Raw genomic sequence first — 25,087 nt, forward strand, 5'->3', positions numbered from 1 at the left:
AAGTGGAATTTCCCCAGCTCATTAAGTACATGAAAGACAGGGCCATAGGGGCAAAAAAAAAGGGAGAGCGGTAATAAAGGAAAGATGTGCCTTATGGCATGGGACTGATTTACACCGACGTGGAGCTGCCTTCCACATTTGTTCTGCTTCAAGGGAGCATCCTTCCATAAAAAGACTCACGACAGTCGGGCTCTGATAGGGAGTGTCACCGCGTGTCAGTCGGGCTCTGATAGGGAGTGTCACCGCGTGTCAGTCGGGCTCTGATAGGGAGTGTCACCGCGTGTCAGTCGGGCTCTGATAGGGAGTGTCGTCGCGTGTCAGTCGGGCTCTGATAGGGAGTGTCGTCGCGTGTCAGTCGGGCTCTGATAGGGAGTGTCACCGGTGTGTGTCAGTCAGACTCTGATAAGGAGTGTCACCGCGTGTCAGTCGGGCTCTGATAGGGAGTGTCGTCGCGTGTCAGTCGGGCTCTGATAGGGAGTGTCACCGCGTGTCAGTCGGGCTCTGATAGGGAGTGTCACCGGTGTGTGTCAGTCAGACTCTGATAAGGAGTGTCACCGCGTGTCAGTCGGGCTCTGATAGGGAGTGTCGTCGCGTGTCAGTCGGGCTGTGATAGGGAGTGTCACCGCGTGTCAGTCGGGCTCTGATAGGGAGTGTCACCGCGTGTCAGTCGGGCTCTGATAGGGAGTGTCACCGCGTGTCAGTCGGGCTCTGATAGGGAGTGTCACCGGTGTGTGTCAGTCGGGCTCTGATAGGGAGTGTCGCCGCGTGTCAGTCGGGCTCTGATAGGGAGTGTCACCGGTGTGTGTCAGTCGGGCTCTGATAGGGAGTGTCACCGCGTGTCAGTCGGGCTCTGATAGGGAGTGTCACCGCGTGTCAGTCGGGCTCTGATAGGGAGTGTCACCGCGTGTCAGTCGGGCTCTGATAGGGAGTGTCACCGGTGTGTGTCAGTCGGGCTCTGATAGGGAGTGTCGCCGCGTGTCAGTCGGGCTCTGATAGGGAGTGTCACCGGTGTGTGTCAGTCGGGCTCTGATAGGGAGTGTCACCGCGTGTCAGTCGGGCTCTGATAGGGAGTGTCACCGCGTGTCAGTCGGGCTCTGATAGGGAGTGTCACCGCGTGTCAGTCGGGCTCTGATAGGGAGTGTCACCGCGTGTCAGTCGGGCTCTGATAGGGAGTGTCACCGCGTGTCAGTCGGGCTCTGATAGGGAGTGTCACCGCGTGTCAGTCGGGCTCTGATAGGGAGTGTCACCGGCGCGCGTGTCAGTCTCTTTCAGCGGGAGGCTTGTTTTCTCGCACCACTTCCATACCTTCGATACATTTGATACGGGGGAAGGTGTTCAAAGGCGGGTACGATCTCTCCCTGTAAATAGTGTCTCATTAATGTCGGAGAGAAACACAGGACACACACACCCCGCTATGTACGACCCGTTCAGCCAGTCGAGTAACAAGCGGCGCACGTATGAGAGCTTCTCTGTTCTGCGTGTAAATAATTCACGTTATACAACATTATCCTGAAAGGCCAAGATCATAATTTGCTTGCACACTAGTCTATTTGAGGACCTTGGCTCTTTGCCAAGTACTGGAGATCCCACCTGGTGGCCGGTGGCACAAAATCACGTAAATGGTGCATTTATATAGCAGCTTTTATCCAAAGCGCTTTACAATTTGTTGCTCACATTTTACCCATTCACTCACACATTCACACCCCGATGGCAGAGGCAACCATGCAAGGAGCCAACCTGCTCATCGGGAGAAGTTATGTCTTGCTCAAGGACACGCTGCCCGGGAGGAGCGGGAATCGAACCGGGAACCTCCGGATTACCAGACGACTGCTCTACCTCTACTAGGGATGCCCCGATCGATCGGCCAGCGATCGGTATCGGCCTATATTCAGTATAAATATGAGATCGGTGAATTCCGATAATGCTTTATTTTCGCCGATCGTGAAAACCGATCGAAAAACATGATCCAATTCTTAGCGGAGATCTCACTCGCTGACTTCTCTCTCAGACACACAGAGCTGCTGCAGCGCACTGCTCCTCCCCCTCCTCCTCCTCCCCTGCCCCTAGCTAGGTTAGCTACCTAGCTATCGTTACTGTTTAAACAAAATTACCCAGTCAACTATTCACTTTTAGGGTGCTTTCACATATAGTTTTGGTGGACTCGGTGCGGTTCTGGTAGTGAAGTTGCAACATTGTTGCATTCATCATTTGGTTCGTATGCATTCACACAGTAAATTTGTCAGGCGCACCAAACTTTATGAACAATGTCACGCGGTCGAAAAGGGCGCTCGTCTATTGGACACAATGGAGAGTGGAAATCCCTCCCCTTCAGGAAGTGAAATGCGGAAATACACAAACTGTGTAGCAGTGATGGTAGCAGAGGCGTGGCATTGATAGAGTGCAAATGTGTGTGTGGCTGTGAGCCCGTGTGTGTGTGCGCGCGCGCGCGTGTGTCTGTGTGTGTGGACTGCGAGCCATGTCTGACTCCAGATCAGCGGATCACCCAAGTCTGTCCACGAGACATGTTTACACAGTGTGCTTGTAATGCCGCGCGCCATGGTAATAATAAGCCGTGTTTTTTTCTTCTTCCTTCTACCCAAGATGCACAGTTAGATATATAGATAGATAGATGCAGTGTGCTGCGCGCGGTATTAATAATAATAATAAGCTGCGGTGTTCCTTCTACCCAAGATGCCTGACTGACTACGTTTGGTCCGCGTTTGGTCCGATGAAGGCGAACCAAGACCTATGTTTTTTGGAGGACCGAGTTTGCGTGTTTGGTCCGCGGACCGAGTTCGACTGCGCATTCACACAAACCCGAAAAACCGGACTATCGACTTCTGGTCCGATAGTCCGGACCAAACAGCCCCTGTGTGAAAGCGACCTTAGTTTAATACATGAGGCATTGTCTAGCGCAGGGGTCAGCAACCTTTTTGACATGGAGTGCCTGTTTGAAATATAGTTGTAACTAGTGTGCCTCAACAATATTCCATGCATCGTAATTTTTTTTCCTCATAATCAGGTCTTTTTAATGATAATTTTACATTATTACATCATTATTGTTATTGTTATTATTAACAATATTATTATGATGGTTGTATCAACCCTAAATCTGAGTTGGGGGGGGGGGGGGGTGCAATGCAGAACAGCTGCATACAGTGCGACCATTTCACTCACATTTGCCCATTCATTTTTGGACACATCACACACCATTGGTGTGTGTACTGTACATGTGCTGTCATAGCTCCACCTACAGGCCTAATGGAGAACACCAGGATGTGAATGGAGGGTGAATGTGAGGTATATCGTGTAAATAAGTTTTGATTGATCGCAAGACTACACTGTAAAAAAAAATATAATAAGTTACCAGAACTTAAAAATATTGAGTTCAGTTACTGTGCATTAAGGTTTTCAGTTTTTTTAACAGAAAAATAAGTACACAACCACATTATTTCAACCTAATAAAACTATGTTTATTGTCATTGTTTTAAGAACACAAGTTGACTTGGTAATACTCACATTTTGAGTAAAAAAATGGCTTTTAACATGTGCAATGTTCAATGAAATAGAAAAATAAATAATACAATTTGTTGATTAATCCCACTGGTCACAATGGTGACCGTAATAATGTTTTTGTTATAAGGCTCTGCAAATGTTACTGAATGATGTAAAAAGCAATGTATTTCCAGCTAAATTGAAATAATAAACAAATAAAGGGTCTCAATTAAATATGTGGTAGTAAAAATAACCTGTGGGAGGATTTCAACAAGATAAATGAGACAACAGTGCAAAATATTTCACTATAATATTTAAAAAAAATATATATATAATAATTTTTTTTTTTTTTTTATGCTGTTTTTTTATGCTGTTCACTGAGGCGTTGTCTTAACGTTATCTAGCCGGCTAGCAGTAGCTACAGATAGCTCCTGATATCAATGTCTTATAACATTGATTCGATGCGTATTCGAGCCCCTGGCTTGCATCACAGTCACGAAAGGGGCTAGCTGAGGGAGTAGGGTATATCTGCAGAGCCGCAGATATACCCTGCTGAGGGCATGCTGAATGTGATTTGACCAAAGCAGAGTATACACACAGACAGTGAAGATAGCGAGCATTTTGACTTGTTGCGTGGTCGCGATGTCTCGTAGATAATACAACTACAAGTATAATTATATAATATATATATTTTATATAAAAAAATATATATATATCATTTCTTTTAATCTTTTTTTATAAAACCAAAAAAACGGTGTGCGTGGGGTGAGCGTGGGGCTCTCGTGACATGGGAGGTAGCGGGCTTGGCTCGGTGGGGGGGAGTCCCTTCCCTCTCTCCTCTACTGAGCCTGGCCCAATTAAATTCAAGGGACCCGTGGCGCTGAGTGCTCGGCCCCGCGTGGGACGGACCTGGGATGTAGGGGAGCCCTATTTCTAGGGGGGGGTGGCGGGAGGGGGGGGGGTCCCTCTTATGGGGGTCTGGGAGGCTGAACGCAGCCATATTCAAGGGGCCCATGTTAGTGTGTTGTTATGTTATTGATGTCATTGTAGGTATTGTCTAAGTGTTGTATGTCTGTAAATGTAAGTAAAAAAAAAGAAAAAAAAAGATAAATCATAATAATACAAAAAACACATATTTTTAATCATTGACGTTATGTATCTTGATAAAGACACTTTTTCAGGAACTGAGGAGAAACAACCAGATATTCACATGGATGATCATGTATTTTTTAAGGCTGTCAATCGATTAAAATATTTAATCTGATTAATCGCATGATTGTCCATAGTTATCTCGTGATTAATCGCAAATTAATCGCATATTTTTTATCTGTTCTAAATCTACCTTAAACAGATCTTTTTCTAGCTTTAATACTCTTATCAACATGAGAGTTGCTTTATGCAGCCATTTAACACAAAAGGATGACCCTCATGCATTGTAAATTTGCATCAAATAAAAGAAACTGGGGAACCCAGACAGGCTTTTAACTGAACATTATTATATTATTCATTGTCCTATTGTTAAGCAAAAACCAAAGAAAAAAGTAGTTGTGATTATCCTCTGTCTAATATCTTTCTTGATGAAATAAGCACTTTACTTTAGAGGGGAAAGAGGAAAAACATTTTACTTAAATGTGTCCTCTACATTATCAAATTGATGGATGGCGAACCTTCCTTGTTTGCAAGAGGCATTTGAATGTCTCAAAGTAAACCAAACGTAATATAATACATGCTGTAACGTGTTCATCAAGAGGAAAATGTCAATGTAAGAAAACGATATGAAATGTGTTGAAATGTGGGCCCAATATGTTTTATGATATTCATTATGGTGGTCAATGCCAAGATATATGGGTCACTTCACTTGACCTTTAAAGTCCCAGGTATGGGTATGGTTATGGGTGCTCCTAACCCTCAAGGTGCCATCTTGGATTTGGGATCTATGCCTCATGGAGATTCTGCTATTGTGTGAGTAGGAAGGAGGGATTGCTGAGGCCTCCGACAAACAATCTCCAGAAACCAAGCCAGGAATAGTTCAGACGCAGTCTTTTTAAACTTTTGTTCTCTTTTCTTTTTGTGATGTGTATCGGCATGGGACTTGTTTCTTGTTGGCCAATGGAAGGTTTGATTTTGGTTTGATACTACTGGCTCTAAAGTGCAGTACTGCCTGTGGATTTATTTTTGTTATTAATGAACTGCAATTCTGACAGGACTGTTTTTAGTTACTATTATGGCTCCTTTTATCCAATACAGTATTTTGAAATTGACTCTTCCAGTTCCAGTTCTCTCATCTTTATTTCTGATAGGTTTATGTATTATTTCAAGCTTGTTACAACAATGTCCCTCCACGGAAGTAACAATGTGATATAACGTACGGTATTACAATATGCATATGAATTAACATCTCCAACACAGGATATTGACAGCATATAGTTAAGGCTGAGACAATATGCCATTTGGAAGAATCGATAAATGGGGCAAAATGATTGATAAATGTCAATTGTTTTCTATTGTTATTATTATAAATTAAAATAAATATATTAATATATATTTAAAAAAAAAATATATATATATATATATAAAAAAATGAAATTACCAATATTATTATCACACACACATGCAAACTAACGTTAAATAATATATATTTTTTCCTTTTTTAAGAAAAAAGTATTTTAAACTTTAAAAATATATATATATACACATGTAAAAAAAGTGACTTATCGATTTCACTCAGTTAGCGATAATTATCGATAAATCGATAAGTGGTCTCAGCCTTACATATAGTCTATGTGGCCGGTAGAAACTATGTGTGCATGGATGTGAAGAAATGTGTTAAAGGCCCAATTCAAGTATACACAAAAGAGTAGCCCCACCACTAAAAATTAAGATGAGGGATTGAATGAATTTTTTCTTCTCAAATTGAAAGGGAGAGTTTGGATGTTTGTGCCATGAAATACTGAAATACAGTAGAGTAAACGGTGCATTGCCATAAGCTGATTTACGGGGTCCTGTGGTTGAAGTCCTGGCTGTGTTGTGACCTGGCTGTCCTGTCCTGACAAGAGGCCCTTTCTTATTCCTTAAGAGTACACACTGTATGCCTTATTCTTTAGTAGTGGTAGGAACAAGCTTACGTAAGTATGTAATTAGTCAACACTTGTGTCGGATAATAAATTAAACATTTACATTTCATGTCAATTAAAGTTGAATAACAAGGATGTTAAGTAAACAACATTAAACAAATGGAGCTAGCTATCTGCACCACCACTGATTCTAATGCAATTATGCAATTATTGGTTAAGGACAGAATAAAATCCAAGTCTGACATGTTAATCGAGAGTTTTTAAGAGTTGCCCATTTGCACAACAAACCTTCAATGTGTTGAGTTATTATTGCTAGGTGTATGTTTAATCTGTGCATCTGGCCTTCATATTTCTCTCATTTCAATGATGGATGACATGGGGGAACAGAAACAATGTTAAATACCATGGCAGCAATATGAAAGAAATGATTAATGCCTGCAGCCTATGGGGGACAGGACAGCTGAAGTTTTCAATTAATATTCAGAGTATATTATAAACATTCCTTTTTGTAATGCACGTAAACGGCTAACTGAGGTAGTTTCATAGTCGGCACAAGTGCAATAATCCGTTTGCATCTTAAATGCAATCAACATTTCAGGATCACATTACACTTCATTATAGTGAGTTTAATTGCTTATTCTGTGAATTATTTTGCGTCACTGATTTGACTTGCAGACTTATGGTGTACACGCCATAAGAACAGGATGCTCATACTCTGGGTCTCCGCTTGGTAAGAGTAGAGTAGCAGTATCTTTGAATGTGACTGTGTCCCATGGCAAGACTTGTTTTTACAGTTCAGGTCCCATAACCAGGAAATAGTAAGAACCCCTGTCACAAGTGAATTCACTGTGACACTGCATTCGATCAGAGCTCTAGGTGACTTCGTATTACAGCTTTGGATATGTATTTCTGATATGTAGAACTTATCCATCTCCATTGCCTTGACAACAATTTAGAATTTAAATAGACCTACAATAAATGGCTCCTAGTGCTCCCTAAAAGCACATGAAACCCACTCCAGAGACATAAATGATCGTCCTTATAAGTAATTACTTATATGGATGATAACTGAAGGCTCTGGAGAGTGTTTCATGTGTACTGGGAGCCATTCATGGTAAGTCAATTTAAATTCTCAATATTATTGTGATAATCAGACCAGACTATCCATCTTGTGTCAAATAATCCATGAGAACAATATTCTCGGGCACATAGCAAGAGTTAAATAGTTCAATCACTGAATAACGATGTTCAAACAAACGGAAGTCACTTTGTGGCATTATGGAGCGATTTTTAGAGATGCCTTTGAACTGTGCTGCTGACAAATAAACCGCCTGAACTGGTAGCGGGTGTAAATGTGAGCTAGCTAACAGGATTTGAGAAAGCTATGACTTTAGAACTTTAAAAAAGGGGACAGGAGTGAGACAGACATGAGGAGTGATGTGTGAGTGAACATACCGGTAGTCTTACGACGGTGGGAAGAGAAGGAAGAGCTAGCATGAGCGATAGGAGGATCATTACCATACAGTCCTCTGTTGAAAACATCCTAAATCTTCCTCTCTCATTCCACTTCCTCCCATCACTGGGGCATAACAAACACCCGTGTAGAGCAGCTGCGGTTCTCATCCTGGGCCTGTATGTCAGGGAGACAGATGTTCACCCACACTAGCTTCTTTTTCTATCTTATCTTGGGTGTCACATCTCCCCACCCTGCAATCCTGTTTAAAACGGATGCATTATCCCAGCAAACGACCCAACCTAAATGTGTTTTCTGTGACCTTCCATCTTCCACAGAGGAGCAAGTGTGCCGTGCTCTTCCCTGATAGCAATCATTGCCATGAAATGAGATTCAACTTGTTAAGTGTCAGTTTTCCAAGGCAGGCGTGTCGTCTGTTCACGTCTGTCTAAAGCAAAGACAGGGTCTGTGTCTAGATACTGTAGGTACTGATAGGTGGTTGGTTCACAGTCCATCAACGACCAGGACAAAAATCTCACGCCATGCTGAAAAAAAGATAATGGGAAATGATGGACTGCACAAGCAGGCTATTTATAATATTTATTATATATTTATATTACATTCACAGGAGGGAGGAACCTCAATAACAGACCCTGATGCATGTTTTTCCAGTTATAAATGGAAATTGACTTATTTTGAATCAGTTGGGAGGCAGGATGGCCGATCATGGACCCAAATGTCCGCAGTTTGATCCCTGGCACAGACGGGAGGGTGTATTCCAGCTGTCAACTAGTAACTGAAGGGTGTACGGTTCCCGCCATCCTGCCTGCGTGCCCTTGAGCAAGGCACTGAAAGCCCAAACTGCTCCAGGGGCTGTGTACCATGCACTCTGACCTCTCTGATTAAATGCGTTTGTAGCCGCTTTGAAGCTCTTTTTCGGGCAATATGAATATGTTTATATGATCTATTTTTTTTTAATATTCTTTTTTTATGTTACTTGTCCTTTCGGACAAGTTGTGTTTTTGTAGGTTTTTATTGAGTTTTTGCTACCGGGCAGTCCGGTAGAGAGAGAGAGAGAGAGAGAGAGAGAGGAGGAATGGGAGACAGAGCGGGGAAGACATTTGGCAAAGAACGCCGGGTCCGGGAATTGAACCCGGGTCGGCCGTGCTGCGACGCAGCGCAGTACGTGGTTCACCACTCGGGTGCCCTGTTTAATATGATCTCTAAGTTATGTTGTCCTACATTGACCCCATGGTCACATTTCTGACATTTTATCCAGTTAATATTTTTATCAAATCTTTCTATTCTAATATAAGTGTTGATTTGTAGGTGCAGACGGCCAGGAAAAGGATTCTAGAATTTATTTCTTAGGTTCTTCATGAGAGCAATGCACCAGGTCTGTGCCAAAGGTTCCAACGTGCAGTCAGCTTGGTGTCCTGTACTGTGCAGCATTAATTAAACCGGCTATCTTTACAGTAATTACTGTGGTATAACCTGAGCCACAACTACATGAAACTACGTTTTATATCCCTTAACCCTTTCACTACCATACTACAAACCAATGCCTTTTTTTTGTAGTGAAAGGGTTGAACTTATATATTGTGGTAGTGAAAGGGTTCAAATAAAATCTCATGAACTTTCATCCGCTGAGAAAACTCACCGTGGTTTATTCCTACACCCTGAAGATGGACCTTATCACACTCGCTCTGGTGATTGGCTTACACTTAAGGTTCCTAGAGTTTGCACTGCACTTGGAAAATCTGCTTTTAGCTTCTGTGCCCCAGAAACATGGAACGTTTTGCGATGCACTTTAAAACTCAATTCATTAGTATCTATTGATCAGTTTAAATCGTCAATAGCAAACCACTTCAGTCTGCAGTTGTTTTTAATTATTTTAAATGTTTAATTGATTTACTTTCTGTGTGTATATATATATATATATATATATATATATTGTATTTATTATGTTTTGTATTTCTCAACATAATTCTTTTTTACCTACTTTTTCTCCTCCGTTTTCTGTGATTTTTCTCCCATCCCAATTTTCCTCTCGTGCCAATTCTCCCTCCCCTGTCCTGATCGTTGCTTGCATGTGCCCCCCACTGGCCGGTCGTAGGGAGTATAGAAACCCATCATATGTCCCCTCCGATACATGTGGAGGCAGCCAGTCACTTCTTTTCACCTGCCAGCGCGGACTCTCATTGGCGGGGTGTAACGTGTGGGAGGCGCCTCACACTGCCCCCGCCATTTCCTGACTTTGCTGTGCAGGCGCCCTGATCGACCTGTAGGAGTCGCTGTTTACAACGACCAGACTACCACCCATCGACTCTCCATCCGCTGACTCTGCCAATTGAGTCAGTATGACGGCCGGCCCAAGCCGAAGGCAATGCTGACAGCTGGATTCGAGACCGGTGTCTCTTGCGTTGGTGACGAGCGCAATGTCCGCTGCGCCACCCAGCCGCTATTTCTCAACGTCATTGTAAATGAGAGCTTGCCCTCAATGATCCTTCGAGATTAACCGAAGATTGAATGAATGGTGTGTTAGTTTGTGGGTGTGGGATTAAAACCTGGAAATATGCAAGATTAAAGACGATCACTAAAGACAATAATAATAACAATCCTAACAATAACGTCCTGATCCCATGGTATCCGTCAAGGTGTAATACGACCAGGTACGACAAACATGTTGGATGGTTTTATCGTGAGCCTTAGTCCTTGGAGATTGTTTGACTGATCCTCTCTTCATCTCTGATGAAGAACAAGAGCAGTGACTCACGATCACACTACATTCTCACTGTATCCCACTAAACTCTAAAGGAAAACTAAAATAAGCAAACGTGGTGTCCATTGCATCAATTTGACTCAGTCATTTGAATGCATAGAAAATCCCCCAAGAGATTATGTCGCATTTTGCTAAATCAGTCTCAAGATCGGCGAAGTGAAGTAAAATAAAAATTTAGAATCGGCATATATATACACGGTACAGCTAAATCCAGCGGAACAAGACCGAATCCATTCAAAATTGAGTCTATTGCGTAACATGAACACCAGCACGGAGGTCTTGAGTGTCACCCTTGTGGACTTGGTGAGTAGGGGCATATTTTCTGCTCAGTGACTGGATGAGCTCTGAAAAGAAGAAGCAGCAGAGTCTAGGAGCGGCTTTGAAGGCACCGCCTGTGAGCTGGTGCTGAGAAGAAGGAGGGTGGGGGTGGGTGGTTCGGGTCGAGGGAACGAGGGTTTAGGTGGAGCTGAGAAGAAGGAAGGAAGGCAGGGGTGGGTGGTTCGGGTCAAGGATACGAGGGTTTAGGTGGAGCTGAGAAGAAGTCAAGTCAAGAGTTTTAATTGTCACGGCATACAAGTATACAATGAAATGCGGGTGGTCTTGCCCGCAACGATGTGCAATACAGTGGTACAACATATAATAGAATCCAATAAAAAAACAACATTGTGCAATAAACAGGTAACAGGTAACATGGTGTGACATCTCGGTATCTGTACATAGTTATTTACAGAGCATATAGGACATGCTAGGTAGTGCAATACACTTTTCCTGTTGTTATACTAATTTAAAGTGGCCTTTCCTTTTGGCCATAAGTGTGCGTGTGTGCGGCATGAGTGTGTGCCCGCTCATGTTAAAGTGTTAAAGTGGCTGCTAGTGTGTGAGCGTGCACAGCGTGCGTGTCGTGTGTGTGTTCATGTGTGCTTGTGTGTGGATAGTTCAGTGTTCTGTGGCACTCAATGTTCATTGTTCAGGGCTCTGATGGCCTGGGGGAAGAAGCTGAGCCTAAGCCTCTCTGTCCTAGTAGCTGGGGTTCGCAGGCGTCTGCCTGACCTCAGCAGCTGGAACAGGCTGTTATTGGGGTGGTGGGGGTCTTTCATTATTCTGCAGGCTCTGGATTTGCACCTCTTGTTGTATAGAACCTGCAGGGGAGGTAGTGCAATACCCGTGGTACGCTCGGCTGAGAAGAAGGAAGGAGGGCAGGGGTGGGTGGTTCGGGTCAAGGGGACGAGGGTTTAGGTGGTGCTGAGAAGAAGGAAGGAAGGCAGGGGTGGGTGGGTGGTTTGGGTCGAGGGAACGAGGGTTTAGGTGGTGCTGAGAAGAAGTAAAGATGGGTGGGGGTGGGTGGTTCGGGTCAAGGGGACGAGGGTTTAGGTGGTGCTGAGAAGAAGGAAGGAAGGCAGGGGTGGGTGGGTGGTTTGGGTCGAGGGAACGAGGGTTTAGGTGGTGCTGAGAAGAAGTAAAGATGGGTGGGGGTGGGTGGTTCGGGTCAAGGGGACAAGGGTTTAGGTGGTGCTGAGAAGAAGGAAGGAAGGCAGGGGTGGGGGGGTGGGTGGTTCTGTTCGAGGGGATGGGGGTTTGTAGGTGGAGCTGAACACGGCGATCTCCATATACAGGTGCATCTCAATAAATTTGAATCTTGAGGAAATACATCGGTTGCCTCCGTGCCACGATTCATTCATTCATTCATTGATTCATGCAAAAGGAGCCACGGCCAAGTATTGAGTGCATATACTTTTCAGTAGGCCGACATTTCTGTAATATATATATATATATCTTTTTTTATTGGTCTTATGTAATATTAAAATGTTCTCAGATACAGAATTTTGGATTTTCATTAGCTGTAAGCCATAATCATCATTGAACGAAATAAAGGCTTGACATATTTCACTCTGTGTGCAATGAATCTACATAATATATAAGTTCAAAAAAAAACTTTTTTAATTGAATTACTGAAATGGTATGGTATATGGTATGGTTTATTTCTTAATCCCCGAGGGGAAACATGGTTTGCCACCAGAGCGAATACAAATATACAAACATGAAAGAAACAGTTACATGATACAATACAGGATACACAACACAGTAGGAGAGCTTCTCATCGGTGTTCGTTAAAAAATTTAACCACAGCAGGAACAAAGAAAGGACCTTCTCAATCGCTCAGTAGAGCATTGAGGCATCAACAATCTATCACCAAATGAGCTTCGCAGAGCATCTAAAATACTGAACATAATAAATGGACTTTTCCTCGATATTCTAATTCATTGAGATGCACCTGTACAGTATACTCCCACCTGGAACAAGCAGCAGACTGGACACCGGCTGTGTAGTCGGGTCGGTCCTCATCGCTTTGTCCCAGTTCACCATATCTGTATCAAACCCTGATGGTACGGCGTGCACCTGGCTGTTTACTCACCCGATGCCATGTTATTTACTTACACACGCCTGTGTTTGTGTGCCTGGGAACCACACCGGCTGTGGGACATTAACTTGGGCATTCTCTTTAGTACAAAGAGCCAACTATAGAGCCAATATACACGGTGATGATGGCAGGGTGCGTTTGTTTAACCCTTTCACTGCCACCCTACCAAATGGTTAACCCGTTCACGGCGACGATACAGAATGTTAACCCTTTCACTGCCACACGACAAAGGGTTACCCCTTTCACTACCACACTACAGAAGGTTAACCCTTTCACTACCGCACTACAGACGGTTAACCTTCTGTAGTGTGGTAGTGAAAGGGTTAAGCCTGTTTTGTCTGTGTGTGTTTTGTGCGGCTTGTCATGCATCATGCGTGCCTTGTGTTTGCTGCTCACTCAGATGTGGGCTGGTGCCGTCGCCTGCAGCGTGACTGAAGCGGGCTTTGTTTGGGCAGAGGACACGGTCATAGCGCATTCATTCACTGAAAACCAATAACAATTTTCTGAAATGGCTCTTCCAGAGCACAAAGGGTTTGACTTTTTATACACACAATAAAGAAAACAACTTTCAGCTTCGCACAATAATGCTTTCATCCCTTTCAACATCTGCCCTTCAATTGTGGCTGGAAGGACAACAGGTTTTCTTTGGCCAGACTAATTTCTTAGGCTCCATTATCACCTTTTCGATTGGCATTTGCCAATTTAGCAGCTTTTGACTGTAGCCGTTTCATATCTTGTGGACCCTTCAGTTTGTCTCATTACAAAACCTCATGACAGCTAGAGGATGTTATGTAAGGCAACGTGTGTCTAAAAATAACTAAACCACCTCTGCACCAAAAAAGTTTGTTTTATAGCTATGCATATTAGAATGGCAGCTACTGTATCTACCACCTTGCAGGGGTTGGTAACATGTTGATAACACATCCTTCCTGAGTAAAAACAAACCAGTCTGGTCAAGACTTTTCAAAAATACAGTTGAACCCCTGAGAAGACCAAACGAAAGCTGACATAAGGATCTCATATACTGCAATCGGGACGTTAACAATTCAGTTTTGGTAGAAGATCATTTGATTTGTTTCAAATGAATGTTATTATTTTTCACTATCTGGATATTATTTTTGTATATGTTGTCTTGGGTCAGTATATGGGTCAGTCCCGCTTAGGACCTGATTATTAATTATTATTATTATTATAAGTCAGATTTGTGCCATGTTCATGAAAGTTAAATGTTGTCATTGAACTAACTAACCAAGCTGGTATCTGTGAAACAGCTCCACATAGATGCATAATCAAAGTCAACAGAAATATGGATAATGAAGTAACTGTAAATAATAATAATAATAATAATAATAATAATAATAATAATAATAATAATAATAATAATAATAATAATAATAATAATAATAATAATTAAAATAATAATAATTAAAATAATAATAATTAAAATAATAATAATAATAATAATAATAATAATAATAATAAATAATAATAATAATAATTACAAAAAAAACTAAACACACCACTTTTGATTACTCAAAGTCTCCTGGGAACTGTCACATAAATATTCTGGGTGATGTTTGAGACGCAGATAGAACTGTCACATAAATATTCTGGGTGATGTTTGAGACGCAGATAGAATAGCTGCCAAAATGCATTAACTAATTTTGACGCAAATGTCACAGTCGTTCATGTCACAGACCTCTAGGTAATACTACTCTCTCTCCCTCTCCCTCTCCCTCTCCCTCTCCCTCTCTCTCTCTCTCTCTCTCTCTCTCTCTCTCTCTCTCGCTCTCTCGCTCTCTCGCTCTCTCGCTCTCTCGCTCTCTCGCTCTCTCCCTCTATCTCTCTCTCTCTCTCTGCAGCCATAGACACATCTTACATAGAACACATCCACTGTGCGTACTTCTTCAGAGTCACCATATGTAACCTGTCTAACAGGCCTGAGAGTGAGTCAGCCCGATGGAGGCTTTACTGCATGGAGCCACTCCAGCTCTATACCGCATCCAATCAGCTAATGACTGCACTCCTCCTCCTGTAGCACCGCTAAGAGCAGTATAGGCCAAGCGAAGGTATTATGTGACTTCTCCGTGCCTCAAACACGTCCGTGGATTTCTTTTTTTAGATGGTATATGCGGGTTCTTAAGCAATGATCAGTGCAAATTACTTTGCATAGTGTCCCCACGCTAGCGCTGACACAAAACACATAATGCACGCATCGCATAGTTGGGCTGAGGAGCATGTTCATCCCATCACGCTCTCTCCCACATTACACACACACACACACACACACACACACACACACACACACATACACTTAATGTGCACAGAGGACTTGCAAACACGCTCGGGGAGGCTTATATGGGCTTTCGAGAACCTATTTCATGACAAATCTACAGTAAGATCGGTACAGTGTTCACATGCACACACACACACACACATATGGGACGACACATATGGCTATACATAGTACCGTCAGCTTCCAAACACACATAACCTTACATTTAGCTGTTGAAAAGGGGGAGATTTGTGGAATCTGTGGAACATCTTTAGTGAGACAAAGGCCCACCCATCCCTTCAGAGACCTGCACGCACGCACGCACGCACGCACGCACACACACACACACACACACACACACACACACACACACACACACACACACACACACAGTCTACCAGGTACTTACTTCGATTTGTAAACAGGGGCGACAGTGCATGGAGTTAGAGCAGTCTAGTAATACGAAGGTTCCAGGTTTGATTCCTGCTCCTCCCGGGCAGCGTGTCGAAGTGTCCTTGAGCAAGACACTTGACCGCTAATTGCTCCCGATGAGCAGGTTGGCGTCTTGCATGGTTGCCTCTGCCGTCGGTGTGTGAATGTGTGAGTGAATCGGTAAAATGTGAGGAACAAATCGTAAAGCGCTTTGGATAAAGTGTTATATGAATGCACCATTTATCATTTACAAACAGGATAAAGAACAAGCAAAAGCATTGCGCGGCTACATGTACACACTGTATATACACACAGAGGGGCAGGGTGTTCAATGGGAGAAAATATGAGGTTAGATGTACTCTCGTACTGATATCAGCAGAAACAGTGTTTTTACACCACTGGTAAATATAAACACGTTGGTTCTGTGTGTTTCGTTGGTCAGCGTCTCAGGAGTGTCGACACAAACACACACATGCCTGTTGCAGCTGAACACAGACTGCAATACAAGATGAATTAATGGGTCAAACTAAACAGCTACCAGGAAAGATAAATAGTGTTGTCAGCCTCTGTAGATTTTCCTAATTGACTGATCCTTGATATTTTGTCGTTGGCATGCCGACAGACACACACACAATAATTGGCAGATCCAGATCACTGAGCCTTCATCTATCAGTCATGTTTTCAACTAACGCTGAGGCTGAGTGAATTAGTCAATAGCAGCCAGGACCACATATTTTCTTATTTATTGTTTTATTTTGTGTATAGATAATGGCAGATGTGTATGTAAATTAATATGTGTGTAGATATGTAAATATATTTTTTCTAGAAGATTTCTTGATTATTATAAAAAAAAATTATTTTCTTTATAAATATGTTTTTATTGTCTTTAGGGTTGCAGGGAATTTATGTTAAAACAATTTATTTAGTTATTTATTTTTCTTGATTTTAATATTATTTCATAAATGTATGTTTTGTTTAAAAATATCTATACAAATATTATTGGAAAAAAAAACACTGAGGCTGAATTCACAATGTAGGTCTTCAAGTATGGTTTGCTTTCAGAAACACTTGACAAATTCCCACGGCATATCTTTAAATAGCCTACTGTAGTTCTTGTAGTAGCTTGTGAATAATACCCTGTTTGAAAACATTGTTCCTCTGACTACTTAAAACAGGGTTATATGGCTCTTCATCTGATGTATTTAGTTATAAGATAAGATAAGATAAAGTATTCCTTCATTGATTCGGGCTTCATTCAGGCTTCATTCAGGCTTCATAGCACCATGGGGGAGGGGAGGTACAGATATGGCCATGGGTAATAGATGAAAGATGAAATATAGACAATATAATTAAAATATATTTGTATAAGCAAATATTAACACCATATGAGTTAATACATCATTTATGTTCTCGTAATCTTTTGCATACATTGTTTTGACCCCTATTATCATCACATTTGCCTAACCCTGATCTAAAGCAATTCTCAGTGAGTCACATAGTCATATAACAAACTACTCTATGAACTCTTTAAACCTGTGAGCATTTCTTTACATAATGACATTACTGCAAATAATGACATCTGTGCCCTGTGTGTGTCTGTGTGTTTGCATGAGTGTGCATGTGTGTGTGTGTCACCAGTGTTGACACAGGAGGGGTGATTAATGTCACTGCCCACTTTATTGTGCGTCAATGAATCAAACTGTTACACTGCAATCTTGATAAGAGCCAGCGAGAGGTAATCAATAGGAGCAAGGCAGAGGAGCGGGGCATTGGGCGGGGGTGGGGCGGGTGGGTGTGAGGAGGGGGGTGGGGCGGGCGTTGTACTGATGAAAATTGAGTCTTTTTCTCCAGTCCATCAGTATCTTGACCAATCAGCAGAGATCTTTTAATTAATGATGGGCTGGACGAGACATAAAAGGGACGTAATCAAGGGACATCAGTAATTGTCTAGTAATGCCACTGAGCCGTGATGTTTGCGCCGCACACCGTTCCTCTGTCTGCTGCTGTTGTGTTGCTGTGCACTTCATATTTGCCGGCCCGTCAGTATCACGTTGTGGAGCAACACAACCACATATTTATTCAAGCACTCACACACACACACGCACACACACACACACACACACACACACACACACACACACACACACACACACACACACATACAGACAGCACAAATCCACATGCATACTCACACAAACATGCTCAAGGTCACGCATGCACATGCATGCACACACATAGATACACACACACACACACAGAAGCTCACACGGCACAGCATAAATATGCACACACACACACACACACACACACACACACACACACACACACACACACACACGCAGTGTGTCACATAAAGGCAGACTGGCCAAACACAAACTGTGATCCTAAGCAGAAAGTATGAATAGATTTGACCTCTTAGGATAAAGCGGAGTGGTGTCTGGATGCCCCGACCCCTCCCCTGTATCTGAAGAATCCTCCTCTGCTGGCCAACAGTAGCCTAAAGGAGAATTGCTTTGGAAAAGGCAGGAGGTGTAACCGCAGAAAAGCAGCCAATAGGGAAGGTTAAAGTAGAGAGCTGGCAACACTGTGCAACAACAACAGGTGGGGTGTCTAGTAGGAACATTAATTTCATACCAACAATTGCTTTCTCCAGTTCTCCCGTACAGTGCGCTGTTGCTTTGTGCCGGAAGTTGCCATCGTAATCCGACACCAAGTGTTTGGGGATGGTGTCTGTCTGACCTGTACTGTACTACTGTACTCCCTCTTCAGTTCTGCAAGAAGCGGTTGGCGCCTAGCCCCCAGACCCTACACATGCTTCTATGGAACGGAAGTAATGAGACTGTCGGTGTGTATCTGTAATTCAACGGCGACGTCTAGAACCCAGGCTCTGGACTGGTGGCAGATTTCCCCCTGGAGATTTGCGTCAGCTTGCTTTAAGTCTTTTTTACCCAGGCTGTCCAGTTCTTAGAGGTTCTGCTGCAGTGTTGGTTCCTCATCCACTCATTGTCCATTTAGCAGCCTCAGCCTGACTCAGTTTCAGAGGTGCAGATTGACTGAACAACGAAACCTACAATAGTCATTCCTCTCATTGGGCTAACTTCTAGTCGATTAAATGATTGTGAAATTATTAGTGAAGATATAGAGGCTGGGGTGATATAAGTTTATCACTGGTTTATGATATAAGTGGCAACATGTGGGCGACAGTCGGCTGACGGTAAGGGACATATGGTACGTTATGGTGTTGCATAGAGAACAGTATGTGCTTTATCAATGGCACAGCTTCTAACAAAGCAATGATAAACTGTGGTGTTCCACAAGGTTCGATCCTGGGACCCCTACTTTTTACCCTTTACATTTACAAAGGACTTTCCGGTTATCTCTACAACTTTCTTTCACATATTATTTGCCAATGACACTACCTTGCTTTTCACTCATAAAAACTTAAACTCTCTTATCCAAGATGCAAATTCCACTATGGTTTCAGTTAGGGCTGTACCGAATGCTTCGAAGCTTCGAAGCTTCGATCATAATGTTGACATTCAAATGTTTGTGTCTATTCAATCTGTTTAAACCAATGGGGGTTTTCTTCACAGTTGCAGTTAAAGATTAGGCTACACTAATATTATAATAATATTATACTATAAGACGTCACCAGCACTTTCATACCAACCGTGCCCTTATTGGATTATTTATGTTGACTAAACTGATGAGTTATATTCATTAAAGAAAGTTGATTTAATAAAAGAAAAAGACTAATTTAATCAGATTAATCACTTTATTGAAATTGAGGATTTAGTTTATAAAAAAAAAAGTAAATTAAGTAAAAAAAATAATGTATAGACATTCGAAGCTTTGTTCGAATACTTCAATCGAAGCTTTGAATGTTAAAAAATGACATTCGGTACAGCCCTAGTTTCAGTTAATAAATGGTTCTGTTTAGAAAGCTCTCATTAAATGCAGTGAATGGAGTTGAGTTGGCTCAAGTCTCCTCAACAAAGTTTCTTGGAATTTCTGTTGATGAGAGGCTGAATTGGAAAGAACACACCAACCTAGAATGTACCAGAGTAGTTATACAAAGGCAGACACCCTTGCTTTCTGTAAAGGGGACAAGTGAGCCAAGGACGAGCTGAGTTGGTTGTGTCTCTGTAGACTGGACTGATTTGCATACCGGCATGAATACTAACATCGTGCTGCCTCGGGATGCTGTTCGGAACACTGCAGTCAGTTAGAACAGCAAGTGGACAGTCAATGCATCCTCCATTTCCTTCACATCTAGCGACCTAAGATTGAGACGGATAAACTTGCCAGGTAGTAGCTGAAGTATTGATCCCATTCCAATGTTTTTTTTTCTCTTCCCTTCTCCGCTGGTTCACCTCTCTCTCTCGGTCTCTCTTTGTTACGTGTTCTGAGAGAGAGTATTTTTTTGTGTTCTTCCAGCATTTTGCAGCATTCCATTCCAGAGACGGAGAATATCTCTATACAGCTAACCTATACTGTACTGGGCTGAACTGTAGTGAACATCTTTAAATATCTAACCTATACTGTACTGGGCTGAACTGTAGTGAACATCTTTAAATATCTAACCTATACTGTACTGGGCTGAACTGTAGTGAACATCTTTAAATATCTAACCTATACTGTACTGGGCTGAACTGTAGTGAACATCTTTAAATATATAACCTATACTGTACTGGGCTGAACTGTAGTGAATATCTCTAAGAGATAAGATAAGATATTCCTTTGTTGATTCCCTTGGGGAAATGCAGGCATCATAGCAGCATGGGGGAGGGGGGAGGGGAGGTACAGGTAGTAAAAAGCTGTGTAAACAATATAACAAATCAATATACTTAACATAACATAATTAACTCTGGACATGTGCATAATGGTCAACAAGGTGCGAGATGAGTGTATGTATGCCCTCTCAGTTATATTTGCCCTACAATAAATAGTTACAGTATATAATCTAATCCAATAATCTAAATCTAATCTACTATATAGTCTGAAAAAAACTAAATGTGAATAAAATTTTTGATTTGTGAAAACAAACTAAATTAGGGGTAGGTTGCTCTATAAGCCTTCGGCTTCAAACCTATCCTTTTTCGTTTGTTTATTTGTAAAAAGAAAATCTAAATATTATTTGTTTAAGTTTATTTATTTGTATTTGTAAACATTCGAAATAAAATAATTCATTCATTCATTCAAATGCTAAATATATGCAGTATATAGCTCTACACAGCTAATTTATACTGTACTTGGCTGAACTGTAGTGGACAGAGCTCAGAGCGGAAAAACACACAACCGGTTACCCAGTTCCGCTCACTGAGCCACATTCTGACTAGGCTCAGTATACGTAAGAAATGGATCCTACACGGCCACTCTTGCATCCGTTTGTCATGGAAGACGAATAACGTCATATAAATGAAGGTAAGCTAATAATAAATAAAACATAATTTAGCTAACTTAGTTACTGCTTAGGTTAACTAATTACCGTAAATGATCGTTACTAAGCAGTAGCTGCTTCCTTGACCATTCCTTCCTCAACATTAAAAAAGTGCTGAATACCGTCCGTCTTTCTCATCACCAATTTCCACGTTGAATGGTAGCCTACTGTAGTTGCTCAGTGCTCAGATAGAGCAGAAGGTTAAGTGGTTCAAAAATGCTCTCGGTCCTCGCAGTAAGCATTCTCTCCGGGAGCGCTTAGTTACTTAACACATCCAACACCTGCCTGGTACCAGTCGGGATTTGTGGGAGTTTGACTTATAGCACGTGCTCCTTTTTTTCTAGGACAGCAATGGCGGAGATAACCTACTTCTTGCCAGGGTTAGTACAGTATCTGCACGTGTGCAATCATAAATCTTTCCCAACGCACTAAAGCACACTTACCTCGGCTGTTTTGTAATATTTCCATATATTTTCTTTACTTTCTTTAATTTTTGTATTTAGTTTTTGTGTGTACAGTATGTGTTTTTATCCAGAGGGGGTGGGGAAGGGGGTGGCGGTGGGCACAGTAAGATGGACACACAGATGGTGGTGCGAACGCCTCACATGCTATGTTGTACTTTTCCATCTCACACTCCCACACTAAAGTCTGTCGGCTGAGCACACACACACACACACATACACATACACATACACATACACATACACATACACATGCACATACACACACACACTCACAGGCACACACTGTAACAGCAGGGCCTTGTTCTATGCTAATAACGTACATCTACCACGCATAATCTGCATCGATAAAAAAGATAATTTCTCAGAGGGATGATAGTCGGTTGAGTCACTGACTCGACAGTAATCATCTGTGAATATATCAGTCCAAGGACTGTCCTTCCTTGTGACACGCGGTGACAATGCAAAGCCACTACCGTGCCGAGGCAGCACATTACTTTTGTTGGAAGTGACGTGCCTGCAGAGGGTACATTACAAATCCACAGCGCAGACTGATTTAGCCCTTTAACCCTTTCACTGCCACGCGACAGAAGGTTAACCCTTTACTATCACACAACCAACGGTCGTAAAGGGTTAACCTTCTGTAGTGTGGCAGTGAAAGGGTTAACCGGCTGTCGTGTGGCAGTGAAAGGGTTAACCCTCTGTTAAAGAAATAAACTGTGTGTAGCCGAATGCTCATAGGAGATCGAGGAGTCGCTGTCCACAACGTCCGATCCCCACCACCGGCTTTCCCACCCCCTAACACTGCCAATTGTATTAGTATGAACGACCAGCCAAGCCGGAAGCAACGCCGAGAGCTGGGCTCGAACCCAGCATATCCTGCGTTAGTGGCGAGCGCCTTGCCCACTGCGCCACTTAGCCGCCCACATTTAAAATATCTTAAAATTTAAAAATGTTACCGTTTAGCGTAGGCCAGGGGTGTCTAACTGTGTGACATTACTGGTGCTGTGCAAATAACAAGACTTGTGGTTTGTTGAGTTTATTAGACACTTAGAAGTAAAAGCAATTGTCTGATACCCACGTATACATCTTTCTCAAGGATTGTGAAAGACTTGCTGCCTTTGTGGTCCTTGTTAAAACGGTGAAGTCGAGGTGCCTTTAAGCAGCGCCAGCTTCCAGGGTTTAATATGGAGTCATGGGGTTCTAACTGTGTACATTTGATCTCTACGTAATCTCTTTATCTTTTTAAGTTTGAACTGATTTCTTCTATATATTAACTGCTGCTTCTTATCTGTGTATTTTAGTACTGTACTTAAGTAAAAAAAAAAAAAAATCTTTTAGCTACTTGTACTTTACGTGAGTAAAGTAAATTTTACTCCACTACATTTCAAATGAAATATTGTACTTTTTACATTTATCTGAAACCATCAGTTAGGAACTGTTAGGCTACTAGTTACTTTTGAACAGTGTTGGGCAAGTTACTTTTAAAAAGTAACTAGTTACAGTTACTAGTTACTTCTTCCAAAAAGTAACAAAATTACTTACTCAGTTACAAATTATAAAAGTAACTAGTTACTTCAGAAAGTAACTATTGCGTTACTTTCAATATATATATATTTTTTTTACATAAACAACATACACAAATCTAAACTATTTTAATGTTGCTGTGGGACAAAGTGAGACTAGCCTCCAATCAAATGCTATGTATGTAGATATTATAATTACTATGTTTATATAGTGGATCATACAAATACAATAGATGTTTTGGAACTTTGGACCTGTATTGCCCCTCAACAGGCCACAACTGGGCAACATTAAATTATGCTTGTTAAGCACTATACCAAAAATAAATAACAAATATATACTGATTGATTGAACATTTTAATTAACAGATTGCAGAATGGGTACAGCAGTACGGCTCAATACACACAATTGTTAAGGGGATGCAGATCAGAGAGACTTTCGTCTTGTTTACATCAGGGTCCCCCATTTTCAATTCATGACATTTATGACATGCACAACATACAGATATAAGAATCTAATCGAATCATTCTAAACCAGGGGTCTCAAACTCAATTTACCTGGGGGCCGCTGGAGGTAGAGCCTGGGTGAGGCTGGTCAGCATCAAATATTCCACCAAAAAAGGGTTTAAAGTATTAAAAAAAAAAGTACAACTGATCCAATCTTCTCACAAACTCACTAAAACCTCACAAACACCAGCAACTGAGCATTATCAGTGGTGTCAGTGGACTCATCCACAGCTATGGAAATGCACTGTGCATTTTTTTTTATTCTATCACAAAGCTGTTTAATCAAATCATCAGCCAGTATTTCAGTTATTCTGGTTGCTGTGCTATCTGAGGAGGATTTGCTTTTGTTTGCCTTCAAACATTATTTTATTATTTATGCATCAGAGAATGGCTTCTTGTGTTTAGCCAACACCCATGCCACTGAGTGAGGACTTTGTTGCCTTTTCTCGTTGTGACATAGATTTAACAATAATTCTGCTTGCAGCTTGATATGATCTCATTCCATTTATTTGTGTGGTTCTTAGCACTGAATTCTGAGGAAAGGCTGCATCAAAATAACTGTTTTGTTTCATAGTGGCGTTTCAAATTGCCACTCTTCACAAGAGCTACCGTTTCTTGGTGCTGGGAGGATGCACGCATATTTTTCAGTCCATGCACCTTTGAATTGCAGCGATTTTCACTGTCGACTTTTCTTTTACTTTCTTTGAACATGCCACATTTTTCTACTAACTGCCTGCTGGCGAAACTAGGCTACTAGCTACATTTATCTCACGGGGATAAAACTGGGAATGAGGTTACTAGCTACAGTACCTGCAGATTAGACTACTACTGTAGATGCGCTGTCAACTCGCTCTGACTGGGACCCGCTGAAAGACAACACGTATTCCGTGAAGACCCGCCCTACTCTGCTCTGATTCGCAGACTGTGGGTGGGGGGGGAAACGCTGACGGGACGCTGAATGTGATTGGACCAGAGTAGACAGACACAGACAGTGGAGCAGTGCTTGCAGAGGAGATGAGCGGAGAATTTGCCCAGTAAACAAGGAAGAACATATTGCCTCTCAGCGCAGATATCTGTCTGATGAAAGAAACAGGTTCATTCATAGTAACGCGCCGCATTTATTTGCAGTAACGGTAACAGCGTTATAGCGCCGTTATTCCCATCACTGCTTTTGAAGAAAAGGATTTAGCATAGACGACATAGCAAAAATGGCTAAAAAGATTATA

The 25,087-nt window shown here is 42.0% G+C and overlaps 1 protein-coding gene across 1 annotated transcript in view; it reads left to right on the plus strand.

The window, feature by feature from the left end:
* Positions 1 to 25,087, plus strand: part of LOC311230547 (calcium-dependent secretion activator 1-like) — a gene marked incomplete at both ends in the record, with an annotated part of 154,270 nt that overhangs the window by 11,099 nt on the left and 118,084 nt on the right.

This window comes from Notolepis coatsorum (genome assembly GCF_963971535.1).
Source record: "Notolepis coatsorum genome assembly, chromosome: 6".
NCBI classification, from domain to species: Eukaryota; Metazoa; Chordata; class Actinopteri; order Aulopiformes; family Paralepididae; genus Notolepis; species Notolepis coatsorum.